Here is a 17,473-nt window from a genome sequence, read left to right on the forward strand (position 1 = left end):
TGAGGAGAGTTCAAAGACAATGGACAAGAGAAATCAGGTAGAGAATCAAGTTCCTAAACAAACTAAAGTGGAAACAAGAAAACTTCACTCCAACACTGGAGAAACTCATTGTATTCATAGCTTATGTCATCAACTGCACCGATCAAGTAAAGTATTAGACAAGGAAAATAAGAATTATTGCAAGACGAGATCAAACGTTTTTGGGCAGGAATGTCTGGTAATTAAAATAAGATGTTGATGATATATTTATTAAAATAAGGAATTAAACAAAAATAGGAAATGGAATAGTAGTTAAAATATTAGAGTATAAAATTATTAATATTAGTGTAAAACAGTATAGCAAGTAAATATAATAGATAAAATACAGCCATTTTGTTTGACGTTCCATACCAGTAGGTGGCGGTAGTGCACATTCAAGTTGTTGGCCAACCAACATTAAACATCACAAAGAAGAAGAAGAAGACAACAATCTTCCAGCGTTCCTTAATTGCTTTCCTGTGAGTGACTCAGATTGTTCTTTGGTTACTGCCATTTTTCCACACCCTTGTCAAACTCCTGTTGGTTCTGTGTTTCTGGACATCAACCTGTTTGTTGCCTGGCTCTGCCTTTCTGACTAGCCCCTCTGTACCTCAGCCTGTTTGATTGACTCTGGAGATCTGGACCCAGGACTGGACTGTGGACACAGCTGTTAGATTCATTTACCGGTACTTCTGCCTGCCTCTGACTACCTGTGTATGACTCTGAACTGTCTCTGGATTTATGCCACTGCATCTAGCCGTACAAGGGAACCAGCTTCTGCCAGCAGAACATTCTGCAGATTCCTTCTGGGATCTTTCATTGGATTCTGTGCCACATCCCGGAACCAGACAAGGTTAGTGGCGTTATTTCACATGATTAGACAACACCCACTCACCTGTTCAGAGAAAAAAGAAGCCACAGGGCCAAGGACCCTAATATTGTGCAATGGATCTGTGAGTGGGATTAATCTATATCTCTTTGAACAATAGCCTGGTGTCTAATGAAAGAGTGTCTGACCCTTTGGCGACATTTGGATAAGAAAACAGAAGCATTAAGGGCGGATCACATTTATCAGCTAAATTTAGTTGAGGGCCTTGATGTTAAGGTTCTTCTGAGTGGCCCTCACATGCCCATTAATTGTGGTCATGTGATGTAATAAGGAACATGCCTGGGTTAAGGACCTTAGATGACTTATCTGTGATACACACCGGGCCCTAGGAGCAATCTTATAAGATGTGATAGTTTCTAGAACCAGCTTGGTCCTTTGGTGGGAGATAGCTGTAAAATACCTGTGATTATGGTTCGAGTCCTACTCTTGCCCTGGGTCTCTCTGCATGGAGTTTCCATGTTTTCCCTGTGCATGCGTGGGTTCTCCCTGAGTACTCTGGCTTCCTCCCACAGTTTGAAAAACATGACTGTTAGTGAGGAATTTAGAGGGGCCAATTAAACTAAGTGTGAGAATGGTTGTTCATCCTGTCTGTCTCTGTGTTGCCCTGCGATAGACTGGCGACCTGTACAGGGTGTACCCCGCCTCTCCCATTGACAGCTGGAGATAGGCGCCAGCACCCCTCGCGGCCCTACAAGGGATAGGCATGTTAGACAATGGATGGATGGATGGATGGATGGATACCTGGCAGAAATAACAAAGCAAAAAGGATAACAAACAGGAATAAACAATCAGGCTAGCTGACAGCTGGCGCACGCGCTGACTGACAATCTGACCATTTTAATGGTCAGTCAGAGTGTGAGTTTTGGCCCCTCCCCCTCTGTCCTGAGCCCGGGACAACTGACCCGTTTGTCCCCCCCCTGTCGGCGGGCGTGTAAACAATCATACTTAAAAGTAATAAACTAGCCACATCGACAATTTCAACTACAAAGTCATAAATACTGGATTCATTAAATATTAGATCTCTGCAAGGAAAATAATTTTTTTTATCAATGACTTCATTGCTGACAATTTTTGATGTCATGTTTTTACATGTTTACATGAACTTCAAGAGGCACCTATTCGACAATTTTCTTTGTGAGAGCAGACAGCATTGGAAGATAGAGGACTGGCAACATTGTTTAGAGATTCACTAATGTGTAAATAGGTATTTCTGGAAAAATGTGATACTTTTGAATATGTTGCTCTCCAGTAAAAAGCCTGGTGTGAACTATGTTTTTGAATTTTTACAGGCCTCCTAAGACCAAACTAAACTTTTTTTAATGATCATAATGACCTCCTATCTGTGATATGTTGATTATGACTGTTTAATTATTGTGGAAGACATCACGTTGACAATACTGAAGACATTGGTGCAAAAGCACTGTGTTTATTAATATTTTAATTAATATTTGCTTTTAATTTCCATTTTCCCATGTTATTTTGTTTAATTTTTTCTACATTTTATTCCAACTTGCTTTTATTTTCCTATGTTTTAATCATGTTAAGAACTTTGCGTTGTCCTTGTACTGAAATGTGCTATAAAAATAAATTTGTCTTGGGTATTTCACATTCAATGGACACATAAATGTGAAGATAGGAGAGAAATTATGAGACGAAATGCTAAAAAAAAGGGGACAAAATGAGTAGAGGAAATGGAAAGAACAAGATACAGAGTCTGCTTCTACATCTGCAAAGACGGATTAAAAAGAACCGCAAAATCAACCGATATTACAGGTACTAACAGCCAACACCTTGATAACATCACTGAAAAATATAGTTCACTTGTGTATATATAAGGTTTTTACATTAAAAAATGCTCAATAGTGGTTGTGAGGAGCCAAAGACAGGCTGCCTATTGGAGTCAGCAGGGGAGCTGGTTTCCTGGATGCTCCCCACTCCTTTCCTCCCCATCCCCAGTCACCTCCCTCTGCCTGCTTCATCATGCTGCCACACATGTAGGACCTTGGAGAGTGGGGGCGTCACTGGGGAGAAGGTCCCGCTGTACCCTGGTGGCAGCAGTGGAGAAGAATTACTATGTAACCATATAATTCCTTTACCTCTTAAAGCTACTGTTGGATTCATCGGTGTGCTTCTGTAAAATTCCCAGCATGACTGTGTTGTTTGTATAAGTGGGTGGATCTTTATGTCATGATGTATGAGTTTGGAGCAGGATCAAAGTACAAATAAGAACATGGGATAAGCATAGTTACAATTAAATAATAACAGAAAACGTATAGAAATGGAAAGAGAACTGGACCTGAAGCACAGTAATAGAAGGATCATGTGACGAACATTGTGAACTGGTGAGTATATATACTGTGACAGTTTTTTTGTTTGTTGTTATTACTGCTACAATGACTGTTTTGTGAAATATTTTATCCTTGGTGTGGCATGAAACAAGGAGATAACATTTGCTTATTTTTTGTCACATTGCTGACAACATTGCTGAGTCTTTTTCCGCTATGCTCGATGATTGTAACTGGTGATTATGATGTCATATATGAATTTCACATCAGCATCATCTACAAAGAAAACTGATAGTCGAGGCATATAGGTAAAATGGCTTGTTTACGAATAGCAAACATGTTTATATATAAGTTGCCATATTTTTATATGGCAATATATACAGTGTCACAGGGACTTAATAGTTTTTTCTCAGTAAAATCAGTTTTTTAAATCACTGTATAATATTAGTTTCTGATCCATCTGCCTGTTAAAGTATCCAATTAAATAACTAGTGTAAATCCCTAGTTCTTTTATCAACAAATACAAAATTGTTTTCTTTTTGTTTTTCCTTTTTCTTAAGGGGATATGTTATGTTGATTATGGGTATCCTGCTTGACCAGTGTTTACTTACAATTGTGCTGCGAACTTGTGCCTTTTTTAGTTTGCAGCTCATGTCTATGCATCATTTGAACCATGTTGGGGTTATTTTCAAAAGTCTCCCTTTTTCATAATGCCAAGAGACAGTCTCTGTCTTTGTACTATGAATGTGTTGTTATCAGCCCTCAAGATTAGTTAACCAACTCCCAGGTTTCGTCCGTGAGGAAGACACCATGTCTACTTTTAAGACTTGGCTTAAAACTTTCCTTGTTGACAAAACTTATAGTTAGAGTGGCTTAGGTTACCCTGAGCTACCTCTATAGTTATGCTGCTATAGGCTTAGGCTGCTGGAGGACATCAGGGTCTATTTCTCTCACTCTGCTGAGTTCTCCTATTGTTCTCCAATCTGCATTGTTTGTTATTATTTCAGCATTTATTTCAGCTTGCTCAGTATGAGGGATTGCTGCAAAGCCATGGACAATGCAGACGACTCTCCCTGTAGCTCTACTCTTCTTCAGGAGTGAATGCTGCTTGTTGGGACTTTGATGCAATCAACTGGTTCCCTTATATAGGACATTTTTGACCAATCTGTATAATATGGTTGATTCTGACTTTGTAAAGTGCCTCGAGATGACATGTTTCATGAATTGGCCCTATATAAGTAAAATTGAATTGAATTAAATTGAATTTCACTTTTTGTTCTCTGTCTTTTTTTTCTTCACAGTAGGTACACCTGGTCTGGTGTTCTGTCAGCTGTAACATCATCCAGGGGAGATAGATTATCCGTTATTACCATATAACAGAAAGGATTCCCTGATCAATGTGTGGTTCTGTGCTTTTGTGTTTCTACACTGTCTTCTCTAACCCCCAGTCGGTCGAGGCAGATGACCGTTCACACTGAACCCGGTTTTCCTCTCTGTTAAAGGGGAGTTTTCCTCTCCACTGTTACTTCATGCATGCTCAGTAGAAAAGCCATCGACAATGCAGATGACTGTCCCATGTCGCTCTACGCTCTTTCATGATGAGTGAATGCTGCTTGTCAAAACTTGATGCAATCTGCTGGGTTTCCTTAGATAGGAAACTTTTTGACCCATCTGTATGATTTCATTGAATTTGACTTTGTAAAGTGCCTTGAGATGACATGTGTTGTGAATTGGTGCTATATAAATAAAACTGATTTGAATTGAATAAAGTAACATTTTACTGTAACAAAGGAGTGCCTCTCCTCATAAATGAATTGACTTTGATATGAAAAATTGGTGTAGTGTACTATTCACACTGTCTGCCTTGGGAAATGAAATGGAGCTAAGCATGGCTGATATGCCTACGTTACTTCACTGCATAATAGTCTCTCCATATGACAGGTCATAAAATTGTGGTTATATAAAAGCAAGGTTCAGAAAAATGTAAGGCAATAAATTAACCGACAGCTGTCAGGAGAGTAGAAGTAAGGTCAATGAAGTGTAGAATGACGTCCTGTCAAAGAGCACTGTTTGCCCTGAGTCAGGACAGCTGTGGCAGAGTGATAAATTGAACATCACTATATTATACTCAGAGAAACCCTTTAGTTAAAATCTTCAAGTTCCCCAAGCAAAATATTACTCAGGCTACATATTTGACGCTAGATATGCTTGATGAATTGGAGACAGACATCCACAAAAATTAGATACTGCCTTTTGTTTTCTAAAAATAAAGCTAGACTTAATTTATGGTGCCTTAAAAACATTCATACAGCTTGAAGAAATTATGTCACATCACAACAAATCTATATGTACTTTTATCAGGATTTTATGATATAGACCAAAATAACATAGCTCATAATTGTACAAGAGATAAAAAATTACACATGGTTGTCATCACCCATGAGTGGTGTAAGGTTCAAGGCAGGGATTCCCAAAGTAGGGTCCGTAGGACACCACGTGGGGGGTAGTGGGATGATCCACCCCATCTCCAAAATTAAACCTAAGATAGACCTGCTGAGCTCCACTCATATTTCTCACAAAAATACACATATCCAATTAGGATGGTGAGATCAACACTAAAACAAAATAGTAATTTTCCAAATGTAAAATTACAATCAAAATAGTGTTCAAATGTTTACTCTGTCACAGTTTAGTAAAATATTATGCTAATGTGGAAAATTAAATTATTGTACTTGTATTAATATAATACATTCACTTGTAATTTACATTAATATTGCTATGGTTATTTTATTTCCATGTCTTTTCCAAATGGTTATATGTAAAATAATGTTAGATTTTCTGTTCTATGATGTTGTGGTAATAACTGTGTTTGGATTTTATTCAGTGCATGCTTTCTGTGTGCATGTTTTCATTGTGTTTCAGTCATCTATGGATAGTACAATGGTACAGTAGAGTACAAGGGCCATTGTAGGTTAAAAAGAATTGGCCACAGAGAAGTACATTTCCACAAATAAATTCCAAAATTAATTCAGATTAATTCCACATATTGTTGAAAAGTTTTGGTAGAAAAATTATACACCCATGATTAAAATCATAAATTTGCTAATCTAAAACAAATACATCTCTGACATTATAAAGTTAGAAATTTGTAAGAAAACATACTCAGAAGTTTATTAAAAATGGGATTGAAATCTTATACTTGATGTGACACAAGATTACCTTTCTTTTACTGTGGACAATAACTTATTTTCTTTCATCTACAATGGCCCTAATCCAAATTTTTGGAGGGGGAAAAACAAGAATAAAGTCATAACATTAGGTGTACATGAATATAGAGTCATAATATTTCAAAAGTAAAGGCACACAGTTGCTTGCACAATTGTTTCAAAGTCCTGATATTAGTAACAATATGACGCTGATGTGCTATAGATATTTAGTATTTCCATATTTGTGAAACTGATATGAAAGTATAACTTTACAAGATGCTCTACATTCCTCATTTTAACACAGCGGGCTCATAAATTATCATGACATTTGTACTTTACTCCCGTAATTTTATGATTTTGTACTTGTAACAAGGTACACATATTTGGATTATCAAACACAATGTCTCTATGCATGCTAAATTTCCAGTTTTCATTCAGGCCAGTTGACTTCTACAGAGCCAGATGTGGCCCTATTTTTTTGGATGTGTAATCCAGGCAATGTTTTGAAAAACAAATGTGTAATTAGCTTTCCTCTTAAGAATAAATACAATACTACCCTGCTCTGACGTCACATTGTCATGTGACTGTGGAAAGCCAATCAAGATGCTATATAAGCAGGAAGTAGTGGTTGCTGGGAAAGGCTAGGGAGGAGCTGGGAAAAAGTTTATTGGAGGTTTATTTAAGTTGCTTACTCGCTCATTTTACAAAGTCTGTCAAATGTCTGTCCTAAATATCTGTTATCAGGTTATAGGATTGGCTTACTGGGGCCTGATTGGGCAAGAAGTAGCAGGGATTTTTGTTGTGAAACCACAGAGTTGGTAAGTGTGCCAACACTAGCTTGGCAGCTCATTCATTTTCATGTGGTTGCCTAGCCTAGCTGATTCCATCTATATTGTATGAAGCGATTAGCTTTGAAGATTAAAGCCTGTTTCTGTAAATATCTTTTAATGTAAAGGAATTTGTATTGTTGCCCAATGTTTATATGATCTGTATGAATAGCATGCATTGCTATTTATTGGAAATGAATTTTTTTGATATTGATTGATAATGAATGTAAACCAGCCATTATTTATAAGGAAAGTTTATTTTTTGAACTAATTGTACAAAATTTTATTGTTTTTGATATTGTAATACCATTTTGTATTGTAATGGATTATGTGCACATGAATTTAAACTGGTCCTGTCTTTATATAGGCCAGGTCTTGATGGTGAGCTAGGAACCTATTGCTAAGGCAAGAAAGCCTGAAGCTCATCTCAGGGATGCCAAGAGCCAAATGGCAGAACGTGCCAGGTTCCTGCTGGCTCTGGACCAGCTGGCCAAACTGCGTTCCACCGATGGTTACCAAGCTGGACTTGGAGGACCCTCCCTAAATGGACATAGATGAGCCGCAGGCCGAGGACACCGCAGAAGAACAGTTGGATCCTAAGAAATGCTGGAGCGCCCTGAACATGTATTGTGCATCTTATTTATTTTATTTATTTCACTAATTTTTATTGATGTTCCTAAGTTATGTTTTTTTTTTTATTTCTTTTAAACCTCTGTCTGTTTTGAACCCCCTAACCCCCTTTCCTTGCTTCTGATCTGTTTGACTATCAGGTCCTAGAAGGAGGTTAAGCTCTTGAGGGAAAACATGGCACTTCGGGCCAGGGTTAAGGAGGTCAGCCAGGCCCTCACCAGTGCCCAACGGGCAGCTTCTGGCACCAAAAATGGCCCATCTGTGCTCGGCAAACCCGTGCTCCATCCCGTAAGTTATCAGCTCGGCCGTCTTTTTGTTCCTTTGCCCCTTAGGGCTGTGTAACAGGCTGAGGTTCTGTGTGACAGGTGAAGCACAGGACGTCTTCTGGGACCAGTGAGGACCGGGGGGGTGGGATGACCCACAGCCGTCCACCTCAGACCCTCCAGAGCTCTCTCTGACCTGCTCCTCTGCAGCCTCCCCTGCAGCTTCTCCATCGCCTGATCTGGCCTCTGCTGAGCCCTCCAATTCCGTGAGTTCACAGCAACACAACACTTTTTACCATCAACAATGTGTCAACGGCACATGTTGACACATTGTTCCTTCTCCTTCCCCCTCTCACTGTCTGTCCCGTTGACTTTTATCAGTATCTCGAGAGCCCAGCCGTATCTTCCGCCTCCCCAGTTGAGGAGAAGGAGATCATGCTGAAGCCCAGGAAGATGGATTGTCCTCAAGTTTGTACACCCAACAAAGTGAAGCTCCCCTTAAGCTCCAGTGCCTCGCGCATTTGGAACAGCGGAAGAGGGAGGGGTAGCGTTATACACCAGCTGCTCCTGCCCCGCTCCATGGGTAATTATCCCTGTCTTCCCCGCTACTGCTCCCCCGCCTGGAGTCGGCGTGTCTCACTCATGACCCCCGTTTCTCCTTTCAGATACATACATTGAGCGTTACAAGAGCTACTACACCCACAGGTATGAGAGCAGGAAAATGGAGGGTGTGATCAGCAGGATCAACCGGCTCAAGGGTTTCCTGCGCTACATGGCAAAGGGGCACTCATGCCTCTCCAATTGGAAGTTTGTCTATAACCCTGCCCGTGTCAACAGGTGAGCTCAGTTCCCCGTTTCAGATGTTTCTCCCTTGCCATACCATGTCTGACAGCGTTGCTTTCCGTTGTGTGTAGATGGGTAATGGAACTGAGCAGGAGCCAAATAAAGATAACCACTGTGTGCTTCTACATCTACCAAATCTGCTAATTCATCTGCTACACGAAGAGGAGCCACCCCGACAGCTGCAGGATGTCAAATACAGATTTTGGAGCTGCTGGAAAAGGCCAGGAGGGACGCTAAACGGTCAATCACGCTTCACTAAAACAAGGTGAAGAGTGCCAAGATGAAGCAGGTGCAAGAGCGGGAGATGATCCTCCTATGCATCCGCCTGGCACCCAGATTTATCGAAGACGCCTTGGATGAGTTCTCTTCGGTCCGCACTCACGGCCACACCTTTTTTCCTCTTCACTGTCTGTCACTGACTATCCTCTCCAATCTTTCAGACGAGCTGGAGAAAGAGCCACATCCGACCACCCTACGCTACCAGTTCTACGGCTACCTGACTGCTTACTGGGCAGGCCACAGGCCAGGTGTTTTCCCAAACATGTGGGACAGCGAGGTAGACTCAGGAGCCAAGGAGAATATGCCCCAGGGGGTCCTCATCAGGGTAAGCCTGCAGAGATCGGTGCACAGGCACAGCTGACGTGACATGACGCTCTATTACCTCTGTCCTATCCCTGTCTGCAGGTCGTGGAGCACAAGACCTGAACCCAGTTTGGGGAGGGCGCTCTGACTGAGAGGGAGTTCGGGTGGGTGAAGCAGATTAGGAACCTTAAGAGGAAGCTTTGTGTCAGGAATAAGTTTGTCCTTCAAGCTCTGCAAGCTCCCCTTTAGGAACATCGTCCGGTACCTCAACTACACATGGAGGAAGATGGGGCTGAAAGGGAATATCAACTTTGCCTTGATCTGGACAGCCCTGGCCGACAATGTGAGTATGGCTTTCCCGGCCTGTTCTCTCTGCCTCGTATCGTGAGCAAGTGTATCTAATGCCTCTTCCCTCTCTCTTTAGGCAAAGGACCAGATGACACCTGAGGAGAGAGCCAAGGTCAGCAACTTTGTGCCATGATACCAAAACGGCTGACCGTTTCTATGTACTGAAGCCCAGCCTGCAGGAGGCCATCAAGATAAGGTAGTGAAAACTTTCTCGATAACTCTCCCCACCCCGTCCGCCGACAGGGGCAGTTTGGACTAGAGAGTTAAAGGCAATGCACGGGCCATCGCACATCATTCTCCAGTCCCACACTCCGAGAGGTAAAGCCCATAGAAAAAAGTTTTTTTTAAAATATTTTTTTAAGATAAATTTTTAAATATTTTTAAGATAAATTTTTAAATATTTTTAAAAATAAATTTTTAAATATTTTTTAGATAAATTTTTAAATATTTTTAAGATAAATTTTTAAATATTTTTAAGATAAGCTTTTAAATATTTTTAAGATAAGCTTTTAAATATTTTTAAGATAAGCTTTTAAATATTTTTAAGATTAGCTTTTAAATATTTTTAAGATAAGCTTTTAAATATTTTTAAGATAAGCTTTTAACGTATTTTAAGATAAGTATTTTACGATAAGTTTAAGTATTTTAGCTAAGTATTTTAAAGAAAGTATCTTTTAAAAGTATTTAAAACATTTAAAAATACACCTACTAAAGCCAAGTACTTAAGTATTAAGGTAAATATTTCAATCAAGGTTTTAAGATAAGAACTAATTTAAGGACTGAGCCTATAACCTAAGAATAAAGGCTAAAATTAAGCCTAACAGTAGGCTAAGAATTGGAGCTAATAAACAGAAGCTAAAAATTAAAGCTAAAAATTAAAGCTTAAACCAAATTCCAAGAATCAAAGCTAAGCGGTAAAGCTAAGTTAAATCTAAAAAAAATAAGGAAGCCCATGAAGTATTTCAGTTACACATTAAAACTAAGAATAAAACCTAAAGAAAAAGAGCAAGAACCCAAACTCAGTATTTAGGATTATATATATATATATATATATATATATATATATATATATATATATATATATATATATATATATATATATATATATATATATATATATATATATATATATATATATATATATATATATATATATATATATTAGATCTATCAACCCATCCCCACTAAGAAAATTATCCCTAAAAAAAATTGATGAGACACATCCTCAGTAGTGGACCTCGGGGTCACAGGGTGATTCGGCCATTATCACTATTATGTTAATAACTATATAATAACACTAATATGTTAAAACTATGATATAACTATGTAATAACCCTTTGTTATGTTAATAACCACGTAATGAACCTAATTCTGTTAATAACTACGTTTGAACCATGTAAACACTTTATGTAAATAATGTAATAACCCCAATTCTGTAAATAACTATATACTAAACCCTTTTGTCATATTAACTATATAATAACATTTTCCTATTATGTCATAACCATATAATAATCTTTTTCTTATGTTACTTTATAATTGTCTAATATTCCCGTAACAACCATGATATATTATAACCTTATATTACCTATATCCTCTTTCCTGATGAATTATTCCTAAGGTTATAGTTACTTAACTGAGGTTAGGATTAGGGCCAGATATCCTGATCAGGATCAATTACTCACTGATGTTAGGGTTAGGGCCAGTTATCTTGATCAGGGTCAGATTTTTCCTTTCCCACCTGAAGCTAAGATCAGGGCCAGATATCTTAAACAAGACCAAATTTTCCTTTTCCACTAAAGTTAAGTTTAGGGCCAGATATCTTGACCAAGGTGAAATTTTACCTTTCTCACTGAAGTTAGGATTAGGGCAAGAAATCCTAGCCAGGATCTAACCCCAATTTTAAGGTTTAGGCTAAATATCCAAACCCAACTTATGTAATAACTATGTTAACACTATGTTATAACCATTATTATGTAAGAACTATATTATAATTATATTAAAACCCTATCCCAACCATGTCCTAACCATGCTATGTTTTAACCATGTTAAAACCATGCTATGTATTAGCTATATTCCAACATGTTATGTTTTTAAGTATGTTGCAACCATGCTGTTTTAACTGTTTTACAACCATGCTGTTTAAACTATGCTAAAACCATGCCATGTTTAAAGCATGTTTAAAATATACTGTTTCAACTATGTTTAATTATGCTACGTTTTAACTATGTTTAACTAAGCTATGCTCTAACTATTCTACGATTAACTACACCTCAGCCATGCTATATTTATATTTAAACTATACTAGGTTTTAACTATGTAATAACCATGTTATGCAATAACATATTATGACCATATAAATAATTATTTATTTAATAACTATATTGCGAAATAAATAGCTTTGTTATATAATAATCGTTATGTAGCAGCATAACAATATATCATAGCGTCCGGGATACTTCATATTATATAATTTATAAACTATGTAAAACTATTATTACATTAAAACTATGTTATAATCATACTAACTATGTGATGATAAAAACAATGATCCTATGATTTAATTTATCTATTTATTGCTATACGATGGATCAGATTGAGGGTACCCCTTTCCCGATCCAACATACAATCACTCACGAAGGTGTGAAAGTCTGTTTGTAAATATTGGGAACTAGCCCGGTACATCATCATATTCCATCAGTCCATACCTTCCACAGTCCAGCAACAACACACGAGATAATGGCCTAAGGGTAAACACTATTCCCTTGCATTAAGACCATTGGGCACCAACGTATTCAGCCTATTGATCCAGAATGACTCCCTCCTACGTCGTTGAGCCCATGACCAATTTGCATCATGTTCCAAACCAATGAGAAACAGGTTATGTAATCCATGGTTTTGGAAATGACGCACAAGAGGGGTATCCTCTTTATGGCCATCCCTGATATTGTATCTATGATGCGCCAATCTGGTCTTAAGAGCATTCCTCGTTTCCCCCACATACTGCATAGGACAACGCCTACACTGAATCAAGTAGACACAGTTCCTGTCTCGTAAGGTGATATGTTGCCTAATTTGAAAGGCGGCCCCTGTTGTATGATTACGAATACCCATATGTTGCCGAGGAATCAAAGCCCGAGGGTAAGTGGTTATGGAACGCGGAATTTTAGCCCTGACCAGTAAATCCTTCAAATTTGGCGTTTTCCGAAATGCCGAAATAACTCTGCACCCCTCCCATAATGGTATACCGCCCAAGATACTAACACAATTGTTCTTAAGTCGGTGATGCGCCTTAGTTGCATGGCCTGAGTAAGTTGAGATCAAAGGTATAAAATCCCGAGTCCCTTGTGTAGATTTTTGAGTCTGTGTACCTGTCTGGAACTCTTTAAGGATAGACCGTAAAAAACTTCTTGAGTATCCTCATTGGCTAAGACTTGAGAACAGTGTCCGAGTAGCCTGAATCCCGTCAGCCTCCAAAGAGCATATCCTCCTAAATCGTAAAAGTTGAGATTTTACGATTCCCCGGGACACGTGCTTAGGATGATGACTGTGCTTGTGAAGAAGAGCATGAGTGTCAGTTGGTTTAAAGAAAACCTTGGTGTCCAGGGTTCCTGTTTGTTCAAAATCAGGGCCTATAAAAGTAGTGGTATCTAGGAAGTCAACCGCGGTTCTGTTTAGTATAGCTACCACTCTGATAGAAGCACAATGGCTATTTAACTCCCCCACAAAGTCCCATAAGTCCTCCTCTGAGTGAGTCCAAACACCCCAGATGTCATCGAGATAACGGAAATAATGTTCAGGTAACTTTCTGCATTTCTGCAATGCTGTCTGCTCCCATTCTGCCATGTATATATTGGCGTACGCCGGGGCGAACCTCTTCCCCATAGCTGTGCCTTTGACCTGAAGATAATATCTCCCGTTAAACTCAAAATCATTGAGTGTTAAGTTCAGGTGTAGTAATTGGAGTAACTCCTTATCAGGTCGACCTTCCACCGGGTGTTTCTCCAAACAACGTTAAATGGCCGCCATACCCAACGGTATCTCTATGTTGGTATAGAGACTGGCCACGTCCATGGTGAAGAGAAAACAAGGCTCCTTAATACGAATACTTCTGATCTTATCCAGGAAATGTTGTGTGTCTCTGATGTAGCTGGGATGTAGCTTCGATAAGGGAGAAGCTACATCCCCACTTCTACAATCCGAGACTATCGGACGACCCGGAGGTATACGGTGCGGCACAATCCATTTGTCCAACGGCTTATGTATTTTGGGTAGCAAGTAAAAGTACCTTGGAGGGGGTGGTTGAGGACCCACCAAGTAGCTGTATTGCTTTTGTGAGATGCAACCTTGTTGTAGTAAAGATTCAAAGATACCAAGGATCTTTTTAGATGTTTCTGGAAAGAGTGGTTTCTCTAATAATATATAGTATGTGGTATCCCGTAATTGTCTTAAACCCTCCTGTATATAGTCCACCATATCCATAATGACCACCGCATTGCCTTTGTCTGCTGGCTTTATGACAATAGTTGTATCCCTTTGAAGTTGCGATAGAGCTTCTTCCTCTAAGGGTGTAGGATTTGGTTTATCCCAGTTATAAGATAAACCCCTTATGGATTGGATGTCCTTTTTAAACAAAAGGTGTAACACCTGTGGTGTTTTACTGGCAGGGGGTTCCCAAGCAGACCGTGAAAGAAAGGGGGTTGCTGGTGTGGCTGATGCAGCCCCAAAAAAAACTCTGAGCTTGAGACGGCGGTGGTATTCAGAAACATCAACTAATAAAGAATCCCGGATATTGTGTAAACAAGTTGGATAAGGTGAAAATGATAAACCTTTTCTAAGCAACGAAAATTGATATGGGCTTAAAGAAAGAAACTGAGACAGGTTAACAACCTCCCCTAAACCTCCATTGTGGTTCCTCTCAGCAGGCGGTTGGAGTCTAAAAAAGACCTCCAATGGTCCCACATCGCCATGCCGGTTTCCGGAGTCCAGTGAATACTAGCCAACACGGTATTGAACTGAGGTTTCGCTAAACGTGGTATATGTAAACCCCCGTCTTTGATGAGAAAATTCAATGTCCTCAAAGTGGACTTCTCCCAGGGTGTAATTCCATCCGGGATATTAACGCAAACAAAAAATACCTCGGCCTCTGGGAAGGTGGCACCGGCAGCGTCTCAAAGGCCTTTGACCTCTTGCTTTAAAAGCAACTGCATCTTACAGTTCCTGTTATTTATCCCAAAGGACAATATAACAGAACGCACCGAGCTAGAAGTGGCCGTGTTATACTTGAGCAAATGCCGGGCTTGAGCCAATGTTTCTCCAGGGAAGCTATCCACCTGAACCCGCCGGTCTTGAATCGGGGGCAACCGCGATACATTGGAATCTCCCAAAATCAATACCGGCCTGTTGGCTATTAAGGTCCAGTTCTTATATTTGTTACCACCATGTTGATGGTGCATATAACAAACTAACTCCTCACCCGGATTTAGTTGATCAGACTGAACCTTAGAATCAGGTTAACCGGAACCTGTGTTTTACCCTGCCATAAGCCCCGCTGGGGCAAGGGCGCTGCAGGTTGTTGTGCGGGTACATCAGATGTGAGCCACAGATCCCCGTCAGCTATGTCCCACACAACATCTACATCGTCCTCCTCGTCCGGTACCTCCACTACTGTGGCTTCAGGTGGCACGTCAACTTCAGCCACTGCCAGTCTAGGCTTCTTGACGGGTAAGGGACTTGACTCAAAGTCCACCGCCATCGGTGAAGCCCCAGGTGAAACCTCCACCCGACCCGCAACCTGCCCTTGAACCGAATTGCTAGCCTCTCATTCCCGGCTCAATTGGGAAGTATGAGGACACGGTCCCTTCCCCTTGGGGACCTCCGTGTCCCTATTCCTGCGCAGATCTTCCAATTTTCTTAGAGCTACTTCCAGGGTCCTGGGTGTTAATCTAGTAATGTCCCTAGAGACCCATTTTTTGGCGATCGTCAGAGCTCTATCCCAATCAACGTGAGGCAAGGATACAATAATCCCACTCGCCTCCTCAATCAGACCATTGTAATAGTCCTCCAAGTTTTGTATTGTAGAATAAGTCCAGTTGACCGCGGTGTATTTCTTCTTGATATCTGTTGCTCCGGAGGGACAAGCCGGAAAAACGCCTTCAATCAAACTCTTTTCGAGTTTGCTGAGGCCTTGCGGCACTGGGGTTATCCGGCCGACAGTTGATGAATTTTAGATGATGATGCGCTTTGATAAAGCGCGCGAAAGCACGAACCAAGCGTTGGAACTCCGATAGAATTCTAACGTCTCCCATCATTACTATGGAATACACAAAAAAAACATCATTATTATCCCCTCAACAGAGAGGGTCTTAAATACATATCTACCCTCTACACTCCGTATACCGCAATTCCAAATACCCGGGCAGGTCCCATGAGTCAGTCCAAAAAATATATAATAAGAGAAAGATAAGAATGAGGTCGAGAGGCAGAGCCTAGGGAGAACCGCCTAGTCCGGGCTTGCATTCCCCCCCGCCTGTCTGGGCTGGCGACTCTGCCCCCCTTCACTCCCTCCCGGTAAAACCGGAGGACGAAGGTGAAGAGAGTGAGACTAATACTAATAATAATACCAATAATAATACTAATACTAATAATACTACTACATCCGGGATACTTCAATTAAATTTGTAGGCAACCCCCAAAGGATTTTCAAGGGAACGGCTAGTCCGAGGCACTGGGAGACGGGGAGTCCAGTTGAGGTCACCCACCAAAATGTGCATTATGCACATTTTGATGTGCATAATGGAGTGAAGCAAGGTGACCCAATGTCCCCACTGCTCTTCAATCTTGCTATGTATCCCCTTATCCATACACTCGAGAAGTGTATGGAAATGAATTTTTCCATACACTTGTCTGTTAACACAGACAAAACAGCTCACTGTTTTATTGACAGTGAGCTGATAGGAAGAGGGGGAAAGACAGGCGGCAAAGCGCCGCGGGTCGGAGTCGATCACGGGCCGACCGCGTTGAGGACTAAAGGCCCCCTAACACGGTTCACGCTAACCGCTGCAGACACGCCCCGGATAACAAAACTTGCCAAATCCGGTCGGGAGAAGGGCGAAAACATCGTTTCCACCAACAAAAGCCTTCAGAGCCGTTCTCTGATGTTCTTTTAATAAAACAATATTAGCTAGATGGGACAACACGGAAGAAATAGCAGCATGAATGTTAACCCTTGCTTCCTCGATGCGAGCCGTCATTGTATTCAAAACAGTCTCACGTCCCGGTCGCTTCTCCACTACGTCACATCTATGAAACTCCAGCCCTGTGTCCTGATTGGCTAGACAATAAAATTGGTTGGAGAAATAGGTCTCTATGGGAGATGTCCCAGATGTATGTGAGTAAAGCTAGGCGAAGCGACATACATCTGGCTAGAGTCAGGTTAATGCTTTCCCCCCCTTCCACTGACACTATTGTCCCACAGAAGCAAAAAAATAACTCCAATATAATCCTATAGTTATCAGGCATTCGGTGAGTTTTCGTAAAGATTGTCAAAGTTGCAAGCCTACCTGCGAGCTGCATGCTTCCT

The sequence above is a fragment of the Fundulus heteroclitus genome, chromosome 22 (assembly GCF_011125445.2).
Source record: "Fundulus heteroclitus isolate FHET01 chromosome 22, MU-UCD_Fhet_4.1, whole genome shotgun sequence".
Lineage (NCBI taxonomy): Eukaryota > Metazoa > Chordata > Actinopteri > Cyprinodontiformes > Fundulidae > Fundulus > Fundulus heteroclitus.